The sequence below is a fragment of the Fukomys damarensis genome, unplaced genomic scaffold (assembly GCF_012274545.1).
Source record: "Fukomys damarensis isolate Sample0158 unplaced genomic scaffold, DMR_v1.0_HiC HiC_scaffold_24, whole genome shotgun sequence".
In the NCBI taxonomy this organism is placed as follows: Eukaryota; Metazoa; Chordata; class Mammalia; order Rodentia; family Bathyergidae; genus Fukomys; species Fukomys damarensis.
In genome coordinates, this window is record NW_022900936.1 from 31,987,129 (window position 1) to 32,007,052 (window position 19,924).

Here is a 19,924-nt window from a genome sequence, read left to right on the forward strand (position 1 = left end):
GATTTTTCTCTTTACATTTTATCTTATTTTCTAATACAAAACACTAGAAAAGGAGAAAGATTTTCTTTTCATTCTGTCTTCCAAATAGTTTAAAATAGAAAAGTTTTGAATATTTAGCAAAATATTACTTTGTTGAATATTTCTGTGGTTTATCAACTTTTATATTAAATTAGCACATCATAGATAAGGACATATTAAAAGCAACATTCACTTAAAGCTTTACTGTTTGATCTTTGAAACACTTTTATTTTCAAAATGAACATCATCCTTGGGGAAATGAAAAGCTAAGTATAAGTTAGCCTATAAAATTCTGATGTTAGTTGTTCCCCCCATGCAGGTAATAGTCATAATTTCAGATATGACTGTAAACTTTAAACTGTCCCTAAAATCCTTCTTCTTTTTTTCATATGCTTAATTTTCAGTATTTGAGACTTCAGTCTGTTACTTAATTTATTAGTTATACATTATTTAACAGAAGCCAGAAAAAGGTATTTTGGCAAGATACCTGTCATTAAAATGACTGACTTTCAACAACTCCTTGATGAAACATCTTTTTTTTTTTAAGGCTGAGATCATTCTCAGTTTATTACAGGGATAGCAATATGTATTTGTTATTCCCCTCTCTAGACCTTTTTTTTTCTCAGTAGGGTAGGCTGCTTGCCAATAATTGATCAATATTAATGAAATGTTTTTGTAACTAATGCCATTCTTCTTCTCAAAATATCAGTTTTAATACAAGCTTGCAATTAGCAGAAGACTTTGAAAGTTCATAGAAAAAATTACCAAGGCTTTTTAGCAGAATGTGGCTCTTAAAATAGCTTCTTTTACTCTGCTAGACCGTGAACAGTAACTGTTTCTGTTACTCCTTTAGTGATGAGCATGTTTCAAATAGGTCACCAACAAATGAGCTGTACAATCGATACTAGTAACCTTTAATAGTCAGTTTGTATTATGTATAAGTACAGGGCAAATATCATTATTGCTGATTACTATTTCTTTTCTTTTTTGATACCGGGGATTGAACTCAGATCCTTGCGCTTGCGAGGCAGGCCACCAAACCGCTGAGCTAAATCCCCGGTCCTGATCACTATTTCTAATGTCTGGCTGGCTTCTTAGATTTTCTTTCCCTACTTCTTCTTTCCTTAGAGTAATTAAATAAATCCACGTGAGTAGTTCTGCCCCATGGAATCATGAAAAGAAGCACAACGGGTCATTTCTGTTTAATTATCAGAGTAAGCCACTTGTGGATTTTTTCCTGATGCCGTGGTGAGTAGAAACTTCCAAATCATTGCTGTTCCTTCTACGGCCTTGGCCTGTGAAACACAGAATTAGCACAGCATAACCAAGCCCATCCTGACTGATTCACACAATGGGAATTACAAATAAAATTTATATCTCGAGTGAACTAGAAAAGGCAAGCAGACACTTTTAAAAACTGTTACACATATGGTGTAAATATATACATATTCTCATTTTGGGATAGGATGAGAACATAGGTCTTAAAATTGTATTCATGACCTGAGGGGTCACTATGAAGAAAGCACTAACATTGAATGTTTGTAGTATCTTAAACTTTATTTGAAATATATATATATGGTTATAATTAATACAATTTCTTATTCTACAGAATGAGAGTGAATTGTCTTGCAAATCAGTTATAGTATGTTTACTCAAAATAATATTTGTTTGTAGCATTCATCTTTCAGGAAAGCTGATATTACAAAAAATGTATTATATTGTCACTACAAAAAAATGAAACATAACAACTAGAAAAAAATTACCATTCATCTGTTCTATCTCTAACACAGGCACCAAATAATGGTTTCCTTCTTTGTTTTGATCAGAAATGTACTTTCCTTAAAATGTATTTTCTGTAATATCCCGGATATGTAATGTGATCTATTACCATACCTAAATCTTCCGTGAATTGTTTTTTATTTTTATTATATGCTACCACAAAAGGATGAGGAGTCATTTATGCTTATAATTCACTATGAAAAACAGTTCATAAAAATATTTTCTAATTTCATTTTCTGATTATCTTTTAATGCTGGCAGTGATTTCTTTCAGAATATGTCTGACTTTGATTAAAATTCTGTCATGATGCCCATATTAAAAAAATACTTATTTTTATTTGGAATAACAGTATTGGATTTCAAAACTGAATTCAGAAGATCGGATACAAATTTCTAAAAATTAGTATGCATCTGTACCCTTATGTAGCTTCTTAAAACTCCACACCAAAAAGGTGAAATAAAACTACTGCTGACTACCTGTTCTTCAGGTTGAATGACAAAACAGATGAGCAGCGGTGAGTTATATAATTATTTTGTTTGTTTGCAAATTTAAAAGCATACATTAATTTTAGCCCATGGCTACAAGAAATGATAATTAATACATATGTTAATATATCAACAATGTAAAATTTTGGAAATCAAAAAAATAAGACCCAAGATACATCATGTAAAGGTACAAAATCCCAAAGATGAATGTAACTGTATTGTATAACTAAAATGTACCAATAAAATTTTTTTTAAGTTTTTTAAAAAAAATTTAGGATTTCAAAAATGCAGATTTCTAAATAGACAAACGTTCCAAAATATTCAAATGAAACTATCATATGTTTTAAGTAGGATCAAATTAAAATTTTTTATTTATATAGCATATGACAATATCAAGAAACAGAAAGGTGTAAGACAGTCATTTATATATCATCATAGATAGTGTACAAATACTGTAGTCATAAGTTGTGGTAGTTAACTGATTGTGTCAATTCGAGTAAGAAATGCCCAACTAAATTGGCTCATCATAGTCCTGGGTGTGGAAGACCCACCCTGGGGAGGGTTAGCACCAGAATGGTATAAGTGGAAAAGAATAAAGGCTTACTTCATTTTCTTCAGAGAATCTCCACCCTTCACCTTGGACATTATCTCCTTTGTTTCTCTAGTAAGCATTGACTAATACACAGTGATAATTTTAACCTGCCTATTTTGAAACAATTTTGAGGCAGTTTATAATAAAAGCATCAGCAAGGAAATGAAAAATTATTAGGCCCAAATTAAGAGATAAAAATACAATTGTAAAAGGTAAAAAGAAAAATTAAGCAGTTACTTTAAGAAAAGATACTTAGAAAGTTATTAAAAGCAACAATTGGGAGGAATAAGTTCTGTTGTTCTATTACACAATAAGGCAACTATAGTTAACAATTTGATGTTAATATCTCCAAGTATTCCAAAAAGAGGATTTTGTGTTCACATGGCAAGGAAATGAAAAAACTATGAGTTGATGAAATGATAAATACCCTGTTTTATTATACAACATATGTATTCATTAACTTTTTACTCCATCAGTGTACAATTATTGTGTTGATTAAAAACAATACAACAACAAAGACACAGAACTTCCACTTATTTCCTCACTTGAAGTAAAAAGTGAAAGCCTGAAATAATAAAAAATGAGCTTATAAATGAATATTTATTGGTGATTTAGGTTTGAAAAGATGCTAATTTATGCATAGTTTGTAATTTCCATATTGCCCCAAAATTTCATTTAATCAATCAATTTGATCCCAAGTGTGTAATGACAATAGGTAGCCACTGCATTAAAAAATGATAACAGAGGAAAAATATTAGCAGTTGGACATAAAACTTAGTTCTAAACAGAATTAACTTTACTATGTAGATAATAAAGATTGTGTTTCAGGCCCTGAACTTTGAAGAGGTTCTTCCACAGTTCCACACATAGTTGGGCAGTCATAATTTTGAGTTATTTTTTTGGTACCAAGGTTTGAACTCGGGTCCTTGTACTTCTGAGGCAGGTGCCGGAAACACTAACTAAATCCCCGTCCCCTAGTTCTATATATATATACAGAGGTCTCAAAAGTCTATAGATGAATTCCCATTAACCTTGGATTGTCTCCTAACTACAAGTTTCCTGACAGTCAAGGAAAAATACACTTGATAATATTAAATAATAGTAAAATCATCAATTCATCAACAACAATAATAAATATTTTTCTAAGTTTATATTTTCACTGCAAAGTTTACTGCTAGGAACATTAAACTATGAATATAATAAAGTATAAACCTTTGTGAATGATGTTATCATATAGTGGAATGTCGTGGAACAATGCAGTATTATTGTACCTACAATTTGTCTTCAAACAAATAACAGAAACATGCTAATAAATACATTTTACATACTGTTACTTTTTGTTTGTTTCAGAAAGACACAAAGGGACTCTAAAGTGAACTTTTCTAGAAAATTTTTCACAGAGTAAAGGATGGAAAGAACAGCAAATAAGTAGGAATAGACAATGAAATAGAGATGAGCTGAAAGAATAATCACACTGTGTACAGAAAAGCATCTAGACACAGTAGAATAGAAAGATTAACTACTTTCTTGAATGGCAAGATTCAATATCTTGCATAAAAATTTCCATTGCCATCACGCATAAAATTAGCACAATAAAATTAAAGCATTGTTAGTAACGGGGAAACTAGATTTTCAGTGCTACTGACAAGATGATATGAAGGTAATTGTTCATGATAATATTTAGCATTAGTAATGGATTGTCTACTTTTAAAATTACTTTACATAATTAAATTGCAAAAAGTCATCATTTTATTGCAGCATATCCTATATGCCATATTAAAGAAAACATAACTATTTCAAACAAAAAAAGACATTAGTTTCTAATGAAAAGTGTTAAAATTAAGATTTGTTCACTGGCATTGGCATGTACTAATCTCTCAATAAATAAATTATGATGAATAAAATATTCACATATAAAATGCAGTAAACTCTAAAAAATTTTAAGTATTTTATGCACAGTACAATATGAATATAAATACACTTATTGGACACAGTAATTATTAAAAGGGATTTAATGTGCAATGAACTAGAGAAATCAATTCTATATGATATATTTAATCTGACTTAAACCACTAAATTAGTGGTAAATGTAATTAAATTATTGGTAAACATAAACTACAAAATGCAACCAATAATTTGCTTAAGACTACTGGGGGAAACTGGGTGTCCTGCCTCCAGCCAACTCTGACACCTGCCCAGGTCCTGTCGGGAACCAGGAGAGCCCAGAACTGTGTGCCCTACCCCAGTTAACACTGGCCCTGCTGTTGCGTTCTACAAAGCACAGGGCGACAGAGGTGACAATCAACAGACCAATCTGATCAAAGAGGAGACCAACACCTAGAAGGAGAGTTTTGCTTCAGGACCTACCATGGGACTGGGTGAAAGGCAGACTGGGGAGATACTCTTGGAGAGGATGAGAACTAAATAGGGATCTACTGAAATCTCCCAGGAAGGCCCTCAGTCAGACCAGGAAGATAGCCAGGCTTGTAGTCTGGTGTGGGAGGCCAGGTTTGGTAAATGTAATCATTAGAGGGGGCAGTCCTAAAGAAGAAGGCTTTCAGTCTAGTGACATGATTGAGCTTTGGCATTGCTGCCTATGTGTGGTTGAAATTAGTGGACAGAATTATTATAGGACAATGTAAGGGTGGCCTGTGTGTCTTCATTGAAATAACAACGGACACTGCTAATATCCAGAAAATTACTAGCAAATATTTCACAAACGTGTATGTCAAATAATCAGAGAATTCAAAAGAAATAGATTCCTAGATACACGTGAATTGTCAAAACTGAACCAAGAAGACTTAAAAATCTTCAAGAATCCAATACAGCCAATGGAATTGAAGTAAAATAATAATAATAATAATAATAATAATAATAATAATAATAACCCTACTGACCATAGCCAGATTCTACAAGAACTTCAGGGAAGAACTAACACCAAATTCTGCACAAACATTATAATGAAATCGAGAGAGAAGTTGTCCTTCCAAAATCCTTCTCAGAAGCTAACATTATTCTGATCCCAAAACTAGACAAGTATCCAACCAAAAAAACAGAACTATAGGCCAATTCCTCTAATTAATACAGATGCAAATCCTTGGCAAGATACTGGCAAACAGAATGCAGAAAATCATTAAAAAGATCATACTTTGTGACCAAGTAGTCTTCATCCCAGAGATGCGAGAATAGTTCAACACACACAAATAAATAAATGTAATTGATTATGTAAACATAAACAAAGACAAAAATCACATGAACCTTTCAATAGATGTAGAAAAAGTCTTTGAATAAATCCAACTTTCATTCATGATAAGGACACAGAAAAAAGTAGATATAGACAGTCTTTAATGAATATAGATTGCTTTTTGGTTTTTTGTTTTTTTGTTTTTTGTTTTTTTTTGGCCCCAGGGATTGAACTCGGGCCCTTGTGCTTGCAAGATAGGCGGTGGAACCACTGTGCCAAATCCCCAGCTAGAAGGTATTTAATCTCAATTTTAATAAAACTATTTATGACCATCATATTAAATGTGAAACAACTGAGAACTTTCCCTCTAAAACAGGAAGAAGACATGGATGTCCATTATCACCACTCCTTTTTCAACATAGCCCTCAAAATATTAGCCAGAGCAATCAGGCAAGAGAAAGAAATAAAAGGGATTCATATAGGGATGGATAAAGTTAAAGTATCAGTAATTGTAGATGACACATTCTTTTGTTTACAAGACTCAAAAGAGCAAAATAGTAGAAAAATAGTAATAGATAGAAATTCAAATAATCCCCCAAATTATCTATTCTGTTGTTTCAGTAATATTGTAATATATATATGGTAATTTGTTTCATTTATGTTACTAGTTTCTCTTAATTCATTGAGGGGAAAGTTTGCTGTTATTATCTGTTTGTTTCTTCTTGGTAAGTTTTTTTTGGCTATGTTTTATAGTCTGAATAAATACTAGTACTTAGAAGATAATGGTATGCAATATATTAACTATTGCTATTCACTTATTATTTTATTATGAAAGTTTGTTTTATTTTTTCATAAATTAAAAATGAACTAAATAGAAAAAAAAATGACAATCAATAAAATAGCAAATTGTCACATTTAAAAAAGAATACTGAGTGTGAAATGTGATTTAAAATGTTTATATCATTCTCAAAAACTGTCAATTGATAACCTGCCTGCACTTTCTTATGTAGCATGCAAAAATATTTAGATATTCATTAAACATCAGAAATGAGCTGGGCATGGTGGTGCACACCTGTAATCCCAGCACTCCAGAGGCATAGGAAGGAGGATCACTGTGAGTTTGAGACCAGCCTGGGCTGCACAGTGAATTACAGGTCAGTCTCAACTACATAGTGAGACCCTATCTCAAAAAACCAAAACAAAACAAAACAAAAACAAAAAAAAGAAAGAAATGAGGAAAACTTTTTAACAAATTAATAATTGAGGAATCTAATATTTAAGACCTTTATCAGGACGTCTCTGGAAACTTTTCTTCAGTTGTCAGGATTGAAGCCAGAATCTTAGGCATGCTAGGTAAGTACTCTATCCTTGACCTACATCCCAAGCCCTTTTAATTTTATCTTTTTATTTTGAGGCAAGGTACTGCTAAATTTCTCATGCTTGCCTTGAACTTTTGATCCTCTTGCTTCACCCTCCCCAGTAGTTGGGATTACTGTTGTGTGCTAGCATGCTCAGTTGAGAAGTCTTTCTTGATTTTAATTTTTCTCTTTTTCTGTACCACTGGGCTTCCTAAGAAAAACTTTGAAGGGTACAAAAACTCAAAAAAGAACTAAAACTATGTTTTTGGAAATATGTGTAGTGTAAGCAGAAGAAATATAATGGCACAGTCATATTTGTCTGTTCTTGCAATAAATGGTGTGTATATTCTTGTTGTATGTTTTGCTTATTTAAGCATTCCCTGAGAGTTTTTTATCCTGTTATCTTCCAGACTCCATGTTTATTGTCATCACCCTGGGTCTTTGCTTTGTCTATTACAAAATAAATTAAAACTGGAGTTATTTAAGCCATTTAGAATGACTCAATGGAGAAATTTAGAGATGTTGAACTTGAACAATGATTTCCTATTTAAGTTTTTGTGGTAAAAGAACTTACCATTCCAGTCATCCTTTTTTCTTCAGTGTTGAAGAAGATCTGTTGATGTGATGATACACTGAAGAGAAAAAATAGAAAGCACTCTTTCTCATTTGTATATTTCTCTTATATGTTAAAACAATCAGTATGTTTCATTATGTTACTAGTTTAAGTAAAAAAGGTTAGCAAGTTATCACCTGGGTTATCCATTTAAATATAGATACCTCATAATCAAATTTCCATTTTACTTAAATATCCTGTGTATGCAGCAGTTAATTCACTATACTTTTATAATTTTGAGTTACAGCTTATGATGCATTCTTTAAATTGTGTAAGTGGAGCAGGTCTACTTTTGCCCATTTAATAATAAAACTTTGAACTTATTTTATGATGGGAATTATAATCTTAATTATTTTAAGGAAAATTATAGATATTTGGCGAGAGTAAATCTCAATAACCAGAGCATTTGCTATTTTTGACATATATGTTTCTTACTTAGAAATATGAGTGCCTCATTCTTTATATTATTGGGACAGAATTCGTGAATCTTAAAGGGCAAGATCAGATTCTCACACAGAATTATCATCTAAAGTAATGTAAAGTACTACTTAGGTGCAAGGAAAAGGGCAGAAAAACACAAGAACAAGCATAGATAGGGCAGGAAGTGCACACATTACAAATAATCTAAGGTCTAAAAATAGGCACTTTTCTGAAGCAAATACAGAATTAATCAAAAGAGTGACACCTAATTATAGGAAAGTCCTGGGCTAACAAATATAGAGGTCTAAGAAAAATAAGAAAATTAACATTTAATCTTAAAGGGTTAAACTTAGCTGTGATTATCTTTAGAAATTGAAATGGAAATGTTCTTTCCTGGCCATAATGAATCAACATTAAATCCGAAGCTGTTAAGGTCTAAGTAAGGACAAAGGCAATTCAATAAAGCCACATAGATTTTTCTCATCCCACTTGTCTGAGAATCATATGTAATTATAGAGCTGGAAATGAGTTTGGAATAATCCAGCCTAACTTCTTTATTTCACAGATAAGAAAACTGAGGCAAAGTAATAGTACTAACTTTTCTAGTCACCCTATTAGTAAGTAGTAAATTTCAGCTTGGAATCTAAGTCTTCCTGTACCTGGTATCAGTACTATTTTTTTCTGTCAGACAAATATGTAGAACCAAATGCACAATTTTCAGTGGTTGTTTTCATGTTGAGAAGTTAATTCATAGTTGATATATATGCTTGTATTTCTAGTGTATGTGTGTGTGTGTGTGTGTGTGTGTGTGTGTTCACATGCACCTATGGATTGAGTTATAGTAGTCTCTAGGCACAAACAGGACTTTTTCTAAATGACACATCTAATCATAATTGACTAGATAGTTCCAAATGAAATGCATCCTTCCTAATGCTGGTGTGGGTATTTGGAAGTCATCAGAAAATTTCTGTTCAAATTCAGAATGTCTTATCAGACCTTACTTGATTTATCTAGCAATATTCAACCTACCATGACATTCTTTTAAAAAATATTTTAAATATTTACTTGTTAGTTATTTTAATTTCTATTATTTTTCTGTAGTTTTGAGTCTCATATCTCTTAACTCAGGACTCTTTCTTATGTGTTCTGTTTTGTTTTGTGTTCTTGTACTGATAATTTTAAGATATAAATAGTTTGCTAAATTGATTAAATATTTCTGCTTTTAATTTGAAGACAAGGATTAAAATATATAAAAACTAAATGATGGGATTTTATGAGAGAGGAAATCAAGGAAAGTTGAATTACTATTACAGTATTTTTATCTACTTTTACACAGAGATACCAAGAATAAAAGAAAAATTAAATTTAAATGATGTTATAGGAGCCATGGGATTATTTTATGATCAATATAATCAGATAGTAATACAAATTAAAAATTGAAGCATTAGTACAAATTTGAAAACAGTATTTTAATTTGTTTTCAATTTTGACCTAACTAGAAAGTATTACAAAATTTTGATGTGATTAAACGGCAATTCCAAGTCCAACATAAGAATGTTGACATAACTCATTTGATGTAATACAGAAGATTTCTCAGCTTTTGTTGATCTTGGTTTCTTCCTTTGAAAAATAATGATATGCTCTTAAACAATATCAGTCATATACTTAAGACATATCAGTCTTCCCCGATTCAGATACCAGAATTACAAAAATGATAAATTTATGTTCATATCTCCATATTTTCTCCAAGAACCAGCAATCAACACCTGATCCAATCTGTCAAGACCTGTGACCTTCACCTCGTTTGCCATGAACTCTGGTGCAAGACAAGAGAGACCTATGAAGAAATTCAATCCAAAGCTCTCTATCACCAATCTTCCCAGCTTGAGCGGTTGTGAAAAATTGTAGTGACCAGGTGCCTAACTCTATTTTAGAAGTAGGTTTTCTGAAAAAGAGTCTGGTAGAAACTTAGAAGGTCTTAGTCCTACTCCTGGACTGAATATAGTCTAAATCTTCTGCCTGCTTCTCCAAGAGTCTCTATTTTCTTAAAATTCTGAAATTCCTATTAACTCATCCTACCTTGCTTTTGGGTATTTGGAAGGAAGTTATCTGTTGAAATTCACCAGGATACTGACAAAGATGTTATCTTTCACTTTGTATAATTTCTATACACTTTATAGCAATTTCTATAGTCAGTGTATCACAATTTGGACCTGATTTGCAATAAATAAGCACCACTGGAAATCATCCTTACTTCATATAGTACTTTACATAGATAGTTATAACATTAAATAAATATAAACATTTTAAAATCCATCTTTTCCTTAATGAAGAGTCTAGAAAAAAATAAACTAACAAATGTAGTGAAAAAATGTAGTAGAATTTTATTTTTTTATTTGCTGTTTTTCTTTCTTTCTGTGTGTGTGTGTGTGTGTGTGTGTGTGTGTGTTGTCCAATTGTTAGTGGGACAATTCCACCATTTATACTTAGGGTGGTCTAGCTATTTGCAATGGATTATTCTTTGCAAAAGGGGTATGGTTATCTAAAAAGATATCAGTGGAAATACTTTAGCTTTAAAACTGAAATGTTAGTCATTGATCTATTTTATAACTTGCTTAGGAAGAATTTATTCATGCTAGTGCAGTGAAGCTTGTTTCCCTGATGTAAAAAAACTTTGCACTTTTCATTATTTTGTGTGTGTTGATGAAATACATTTTCATGTATTCATTCACTTAATACACTGCTATATAAAGATACATATTTTGGGACAAAGAAATTATGTTCTAAAATATTAATTAGAAGTTAATTTTTGAATTTGATTAATGCCATTAGGTTCTAGGAAACCATATAGGTTAACCACAAAGGACACTTACATATGTTCCTTAAATACAAGCAAAACAGGAAAAAAAAAAAATCTACAAGCGAGGCCAAAAAAAAAAAAAAAATCCATTTAAAACTTTGTATTCTAATGCAAAGGTCATGAAGAACCTTAAATTCATTTTGTTACTTTTCTAACCTATCAACTGTTGTCTTGACACAATTTGGGAAGAAAATTTGTGATTTCTTTTTTTTTTCTAGCAGATTTCATACATTCAATGTATGAATACCTCATTGAAGGTATTATTTGTCTTCTTGATTTTTATAATTATAATTGTTGATGTGTTCATTGTTTCTGTGGGGTTTTTTGTTTGTTTATTTGTTTGCTTGCTTGCTTGTTTGGTTTTAATTAGCCAAAATTTGAGTCTCTCAATTTCTGTCCACTGGTAAAAGGTTGAAGAACTGGGAGGAAAATTATATCATCTCTGGTATTGTAGACAAGCTACCTGATAGTTTTAAGTCTTAGTTTTTTCTCTGTAAAATTAAATAATAGTAATTATATTGTTACTGAATGTAGGACATAAATTTTGTATATTTCAAATATTTCCCCTTAGTCATTTATTTCCTTTTCCCATAATTATCTAGTATCATTGAAGAGACAAGATATAGTTGAAACAATTAATGAACAAAACGTCAATGTGTAGTTAAGCATTAAATGGCTACTGTATTTAAAAATAATGCTAATTTATGAGATACACTATAGTCTGCACTATACTATAGTGCTGAATTTATTTTATAACTCAGTATATTTTTAAAACATTGTAATGCTTTTCCTGCAGTACTTTCCTGTGTGTTTTCCTTTGTTCATGGCCATGCTTGCCAACTACTTTCCATTCACCAATATACAGCCAGGAACTAGTTCCTAGTTACTGTTTTAGTATTGTGGCACTTTTGAATTCACAATTTCTTTTCCACTTTTCTCTTTAATTTTTTCTGGACTCTGTGTATGAGAATCCACTCTCAATCAGTTACTTAACACAAGTTACTTTCTCTTCTTCAATTCATTCTGTAAACTCCACCTGGTTTAAATTTTCTAAGTAGCATCTGATTAGGAAGTTACCTTTTTCAAATACTGTCAGTAAGTTCATATTTCTCTACAAATGGAGCCCAAACATCTTTTCAGAGAAATTAGTATTATCTATGGCCAAATCTCATCCTGACTTCTCTAGTCTTATTCTTCTCTATTCCTCTTAACAAACCAATGGCTTTGTTACATTTGATACATGATGCCTCCCCTCTGCATTTTTCAACTCTTGTCTTTGTACAACACTTAACTTTTGTATTGGGCTTTTCTTCCTCTTGTCTGGAATTTTTACTATCTTTAAATGCATAGCTGAGCAGGGTGTGATGGCATATTCCTATAATCCCAGCACTTGGGAGGTTGAGGCAGGGAATCACTGTGAATTCAAGGCCAGCCTGAACTACGTAGTAAGATTTTGTCTGAAAACAACACAACAAAACAAAGAAAGAAAGAAAGAAAAATAATACATATCTGGGATGCCACTTATACACTAGAATTTCTTTGTTGTCCTTGGCCAAAATTGATCTCACTCTTCAGGATTCTATAGCCCACTGTTATCATCATTCAACAATCATACCATATTTCTCAGTTTGTGAACATGTTTAATCTGAACTCTATTATTGACTGCTTAGGAGTAGTCTTTAAATCTGTCACCAGAAGTAGCAGAATTTTATATATGTGGATACTGAATGCTTCTTTGGAAAACTCAAGATGTTGTGAACTGTCAATCAGAGTCTGTTTCATATAGGAGCGCAGTCTTTTGAATTTGGGCAGAAGTTAATGTAAGGAGAAACTTTCCATGGCACAAAGTATGTATTTTAGAATGTAACCACCTCAAGATTTATCCTGTGGGTACTGTTAGAAAAGTAACTATAAAGAAATGTTATGAGTGATATCTTGAAAAACAAAGGAGGTTTAAAATGCATTGGATGATGAAGAGAGGCATTATGTCAGGAATCAGGAAGCCTGGGTTCTAGCCACAGTTTAATTTTTGATAGTTTGAGATTTCAACAGTGATTTTTATAGACCTCAGTTTCTACTGAATAAAAGTAACTGATGAGACTCAATAATTTCTCAATTGTTCTAGCTTTAAAATCATTCCTATAAAGAAATAATGGACTACTTTTTATTTTTGACCAATTATTAGCATATAAAAGCTGGTTTAAGGAAGTCAGAAAAATATCCAAGAGGATAAAAAGCATTGAAAAATGTAAAATTTGAGCAGCTTTATTATTTTATATAAGTAAAATTTTTATATAAATAAAAATTAATAATATAAGTAAAGTCTTACAGGATACTGTATCTATATTCTTATTTTTTTCAGTCTATCATTTACTATTTGAATGATGAAAATCCTTAATGTAGATCATAACAGTCTTGAGTGGATCAGAAATGTTATACCGACCCATAGTCAAACCATCCCGTACAAATTAGGTTCTATCTTTCATTTTGACTATCTCAAGGCAAATAGCATAGTCTTTTCCTGACTCAAATAGATCCAATTACTTCTAATGACCTTATTTCAGCTTATTGAGTGTCTGTGAACTGAGAGTTTTTGTTTAAAACTAAAGTCAACTTTTATTTTGTGAGAACTTCTGGACAAAATGAATAAAAGTCACTGAAGCTTTTTACCACATTATTCTTTTTTCATTTGAGTAGTTATTGAGCACCTACTGAGTGAAAGAGAATATGCTAGTCCCCCAAAGATGAATAAGGCAAATTTGGGTCTTAGGGAGCTTACAACAAACATGCAAAATAGACTGAGCTTATGAAGGCTAGGAACAGTTCCTTGTTCATGGTAGATACTCAGTAAATGACTATTGGTGAATCAAATAGTACAGAAGTTAGATTATGATAAGAACTACTGCAAGGGGTTCACAATGAAAACTTCATATTTTAGGATTCTCAGAAATGTTTCTGAGGAAAGTTGGGTTCAGGCCTTGAAGTTGCTTTACTGATAGAAGCAAGTGTTGAAAGGTCATTAGATATGTGACTAGCAGAAAAAGATGTTCCTTGCAAAGAGGATGGTCCAACAATTAAAAATGTAAGGGAGCCTAGAGCAAATTCAGAAACAGGGAAAGGCTTAATTGCCTGGAGCATAGGGGAATGCTCAAGGAAAAAGTAAGTGATTAAACCAGGTGTGGTGGCCCAAGCTTGTAATCTCAACACCCAGGAGGCTGAGGTAGGAAGATTGCTATGAACTCGGGCCCAGCTTTGGGTACATAGTAAATCTAAGGCCAGGCTAAACTACACAGTAAGACCCAGTCTCAAAGAACAAAACAAAATAAAATGAAAATAAAGTGTAAGTGGCTAAAAAGTGCTTCATTTTCTAGGTAACTTGGGAATCACTGAAGATTTTCAGTTAGAGAAGAACGCTGTTAATACCTTTGCTTTTCTTTTAGCCATTACACTTTAATATGACTTAGGGTTATTAAATGTTATTCTTAAATATCATCTTCAATGCTTAGAAACTCATGCACTCAAAATGCACACTGAAAACAAAAGCAAAACAAAATATAACAGCCTTTTCATTTCTCATCACTCTGGGCCGCAATGTCAAGAATCAAATGGATTGTTTATTGAAGTTCTCATTCAGCCCTAGAGGGGGTCACTCAAGGAAGTAGCTGCACTCAGTGATGGTGCTGAAATAGTGTTATAGACTTCACATTCCAACATATTTGAGTTTCTATTGACATTAGATTTACTATCGTTAAAAAAGCAGGCCTATATAACACAATTTTACAGTAGAACATCATATAAATCATATTAGAAAAGTATTTTTCCTTAACCATAAGAAAAATGTTAGATTCCTATTACTGGCTGCTATTTGCCCTAAAGTCATGCTAGAAAAAAAATGTTATTTCCAGTCATCAAGAGTAAAAAGTCCATTGTTCAAACAATGTCATCATTAAATGATTTAATATTTCAAGGAATGTAATCATATTCCTTTGATTTGTTCTGGGAGATATAACCTAAATATATTCTTATATATTAACAATCAAATTCAATATTAACTGTTTATTTAACCTAACAATAGTAACAGACATATATTTTGACTGTTTTAAAATTATTGTACAAGTAGATCATTTTACCTTAATGATCAAGAGTTTATTCCCCAAGGTATGCAAATACATTTATGAAATTTAAAATAAAGAATGTTGATAAATTATTCAGAAAGCCTGAAATATTATTATCTCTAGTTCTTCATTTCTTTTTTTGAAAGGCTTACACCCTCAAGTCCTTTGCTAAGTAACTTTGCACTATCTCCCTCCTGCTAGGTTAGGCAGAGTATATGTTCCTCTAGCATCATTGCTGAGTTTGACCATAAGACCTGGTGTAATAATGGAACAAAAGCAGCCATAGTATGAGCATGGTTTCAAATGTGCCAGTGTAAATACGCATGAGTGTTTGTGTTTCTTCGATTTACCACAAGAAGAATAAGCCCTGGGTAGCAACTGGACCTCGAGTGATGAAGACACATGGAATGAATTTGAGTCTGAGCCCAGGCCTAGAGTCCAGTCAGGCTTTGGTAAGTTCTATTGAGCCCACCTGAGATTAGATGTTCTATAGCTGACTCACAGATTGATGAGTGTGAAAAATATTAACATTTGATTTTGTAAAGCCATTAGAATCTTTGGTGTTACTTATTATCCATCATGATTGTAGCTGTCATTGACTAATACATATTATTTTACAGTATTTTCATAGCTACACATTTCCCAAATAAGAGTAAATAATATGTGAATAGAGTTTTAGATTATTGGATTTTCTGTAATAAACTGTTAATTAAGTGTTCCACTGTAAATATGTCTCAGTAATAATAATAATAATAATAATAATAATACGGTTTTGCTGACTGAATAAAATCTTTGCAAACTATTTTTAATTTTGTGAGCACTAAAGTTCAAATTGGAAAGGAGATTAGGCTACACAGTCTTTATATAGGAAAACTTTAAATCATTGAAATTTTCTATTCTATAAACTAACATTTTATAAATTCCCCCTTTGTTATCTTAAAGCACAGAATTAATAAATGCTCTCCTATTTAGATCATCCATCACTTGTACATTGTAATCTCTTTATAATTATGATGCAGAGCATAAATTACCTTTGTTCTACTGGTGACTTGCTTAGCATAAGTGGTCAAAAAATAAACCATATACAAAAGTTTTATAAGTTTAAAACTATATATATATAAATATATATATATATATACTTACTATTGGAAAAAGTTCCAATGTCATATGAGGATATGCTAGGAATCGCAGATTCAATGGAATAAGTTTCTTAATTTTAACGATGGCCTACACTATTCAAATAGGCTCATCTAAAAGTTTTTAGCATGAATATATATATTTTAAAAGTTGTATAATTATACAGTGAATATTTCCATTTCAGATGTCAGAGACATCTTGTCAAAAGCCAAGAACTATGAGTAAGTGGATGAAAATACTTTGCTTCATAAACAAGTTGGCCTATTTATTTGGCCTACTTTTTTTAAAAAGCAATTTCCTTTTATAGATAAGATAGCAATTGTTGGACAATTAATCTCATAAAATGCTATTTCATAAGAAGATGGAAATAAATAATGGATAGTAACTAAGGAATACTGAGACTAAAATAATTTTCTACATATTTGTCTATTAATATCATAATAGACATAATAGTTTGTTTTCATGTGTCTATAATTAAAATTGCATTACGCAAAATATCTTTTAAAAATATTTTAATTGGGTATCGATGGAAGATTTTGTTTATTAAGACTCCCACATAAAAGTACTGGTATGGTATATAATTGATTTAGTAAAGCTATATTTAGCTAGCTGGTTAACTCTTGGATGGAAAAGGAAGTAATTATAGCTAGTATTTCACATTTTAAAAACTATATAGTTTTCCCGAATTTTAAACATCATAGCTACTCTTTTCATACTCTTTTGACATTAAACTATTTCTATCTGTTCTCCAATTAAACATAGATGTTTATTTAATTCTACAATTAATGATGTTTTTCAAAAGTAAAGCTTGTAGCACAAAAACAACATAATCAGAGACAAAGAAAACAAAGTCAACTAATGAACATAAAATTAAAAAATTAGAATTCCCCCCAAAATTATTTGAACTCTTGCTTTGCATGTCACAGAAAACCTTTTGTTGTTTTCTGGCAAGTTTCTGGATAGACAGAAGCTTCCCATGTATTGACAGAACTGTGGAAAGCCCAATTAGTTCTTCAGCTTCAGCAACATCTGTTCTTTCCTGAGAAGCAATTTGAAACATTCTGCAGGAAGCAGAAAGTTATCCAGATTCTAAAAAGTTTAAGAGTACTTTGGTTTAATTTTATTTTGGACTTTGTAAAGGCAGAGAATGTTATAAATACCAGGTGTAGACTAAATCTATAGTGTAATAGGTCTGGTGCTTTACCCACATTAAAAAGATCAATTGCCCAGTAACAAGGGGAAAAAAATGAGAACCAAGACTTGTCATGTAGAGGTACAAGATCCCAACAATGAATGTAACTGTACTGTATCCCTAAAATGTACCAATAAACTCAATTAAAACTGGAAAAAAAAAGATCAATTGCCAAGGTAATGGAGAGGAACTGCACATACGGAATGTCTGAAGGGAAAGCAGATGAGAAATAAAATATTAAAATTGTATGAATGTGCATAAAGATAGCATGTAAATTTAGCATTTGATTTCACATGGTACCTGTACTGCACCCCATTGTTCCAAAGATACCAGTTGTCTTCTAACTATGGTATAAACTCCTTGAAATAAGCCCTTACATTTTCAAGTCCCTCTATTCCATAATGGAGCCAACCCCTGTGATGAGCACTCAATAAATAATTATTCATTATTTAATGATGATCATAATTCAACTTTGTTAGGTCAATATAGTGTTGGAATATTCCTTGAAAACAATACTTCTTTAAATTATTATGTCATGGAAAGTTTTAAATCACCTCCACATTATTTATTTTTTAATTTTAAAGTGATTTTACATGCTACTGATGCAAATTTGTAAGGCAATTTCCACTACAATTAAAAAAATTTCTTTCCTATTTGTGTGTTGTATGTACTTTTTTGTCTCTTTTTTCTTTTTTTCTTTTTTTTTTTTTTTTTGCAAAAAGAAAAGAATACATTATATACTCAATAATTGCTTTCTTCAAGTTTAGGCTCACATTTTAAAGCTGTGAAGTGAGAAGACCGACTTTTTTTGACAATATTTTTATCCCTCTCTTCAGCTAAAGTTTGGAAAAAAAATAAACTATTGAAATTTGATGCAGAATTATGGGAGACTGCAGTCTTCACTCTACATGATCTCACCATAAAAAGGGATGTAAATCAAAGGAAATAATAATTGCATATGGTTAGCATTTCTCCATGAAAAAGGGAGATAGATGACACAATCATTTTCAGACTCTGATCTTGTTATGAAGTCCCAAATAGGACTATGTTGTACCAACAACAGCCTCTCCTCTATGGACCATATCTTTCACAGGAAAATTCCTAGAAAATGATTGACTTCATAGTTTATGTATTTAAACATCATGGCTTCTTTTAGACATAGAAAATTGGGTTTGTCTGTAAGCCAGCTTATGTCTGACTACTTTACTGGAATAGAGCTGGTGTTGGAACACAGATCTCCCTTACAGGGTCTCTCTCAGGAGTTGTAATGTCCTATGGAGATTAAAAAAAAACGGTGATTTAAATTATGCTTTCTGGATTCTCAATTTATTTTAGACATCTTCTGATAGCTTAACAAAAGTATAGTGATCTTTTCTAAACAGAATATGTGGGAGTATTACTAACGAAGGATGTCTTGGTGACTGCATTGTTGGTTATATTTGGCTCTAAATCATGATGCTGCTATGAGAATACTATGCTAATAGTTCCTGGATAAAGATTTTTCTGACTCACTAATCATTGAAAAGCTGCCACAATTTCAATGTATAGTAAGTGCTATATTAACTAACATTCTTGTTTATTTGTGAATTGCACATGGCTTATCATCTGGCTCATTGAACATAGGTCAATGAAAAGTGAGCATTGTTAGCACAAGAGAGCTTTCTATGCTTTATAACTTTAAACTTAATGAATCACTGTAACATCCAAATGGGCACTGCACTATTTATACTGTCTAGTTAAGAACAAATTTTACCGTATCATATTTGTAGCACAAGCACAACACTGTAATTTAGCACGTATTTTGTTAATAGTGTTTTGTATCCCTTTAGGATCACATCTTTGTACCCAGTGTCACATGTTACTGTTTTAGAGAAAACTTCTTAAGCAAGAGAAAGAAAAGTGGGTAAAGTTGCACTGTGACACATGCTGAGTAACCTATCAGTTATCTAATTTCCTAATTAATCCCCGATTTTGTTCAAGTTTGCAGAAAATATGCAGCAAAGATGAATCACACTCACAGCCCAAGGTGTGAAACATGAAGGGTATATACTGTAATTTCATTCTGCTCTCACCACTGATTCCTTTGTGTCTGCACTTGACTGAATTCTGGCCAGTAGACCTGAGAGAAAAATCTGTTGCAGGGCTTCTGGGAAAAGTTTCCTCTTGATAAA

The 19,924-nt window shown here is 31.7% G+C and overlaps 1 long non-coding RNA gene across 9 annotated transcripts in view; it reads left to right on the top strand.

Annotated features, from left to right (window-relative positions):
- The window catches only part of LOC104847444, a 41,776-nt gene extending 23,168 nt beyond the window's left edge, over positions 1-18,608 (top strand). For 2 of the 9 annotated variants that reach the window (XR_002024675.1, XR_002024679.1), the window contains 5 exons: positions 1,147-1,266; positions 10,200-10,364; positions 15,784-15,876; positions 16,746-16,782; positions 18,590-18,608. This is a non-coding gene — a long non-coding RNA (uncharacterized LOC104847444). Of the gene's footprint in view, positions 1-1,146; positions 1,267-2,146; positions 2,312-10,199; positions 10,386-15,780; positions 15,877-16,745; positions 16,783-18,589 lie in introns of all 9 variants that reach the window. The other 7 variants (XR_002024676.1, XR_002024678.1, XR_776158.2 and 4 more) reach the window with 6 other exon arrangements.
- Positions 18,609-19,924: the final 1,316 nt, after the last annotated feature.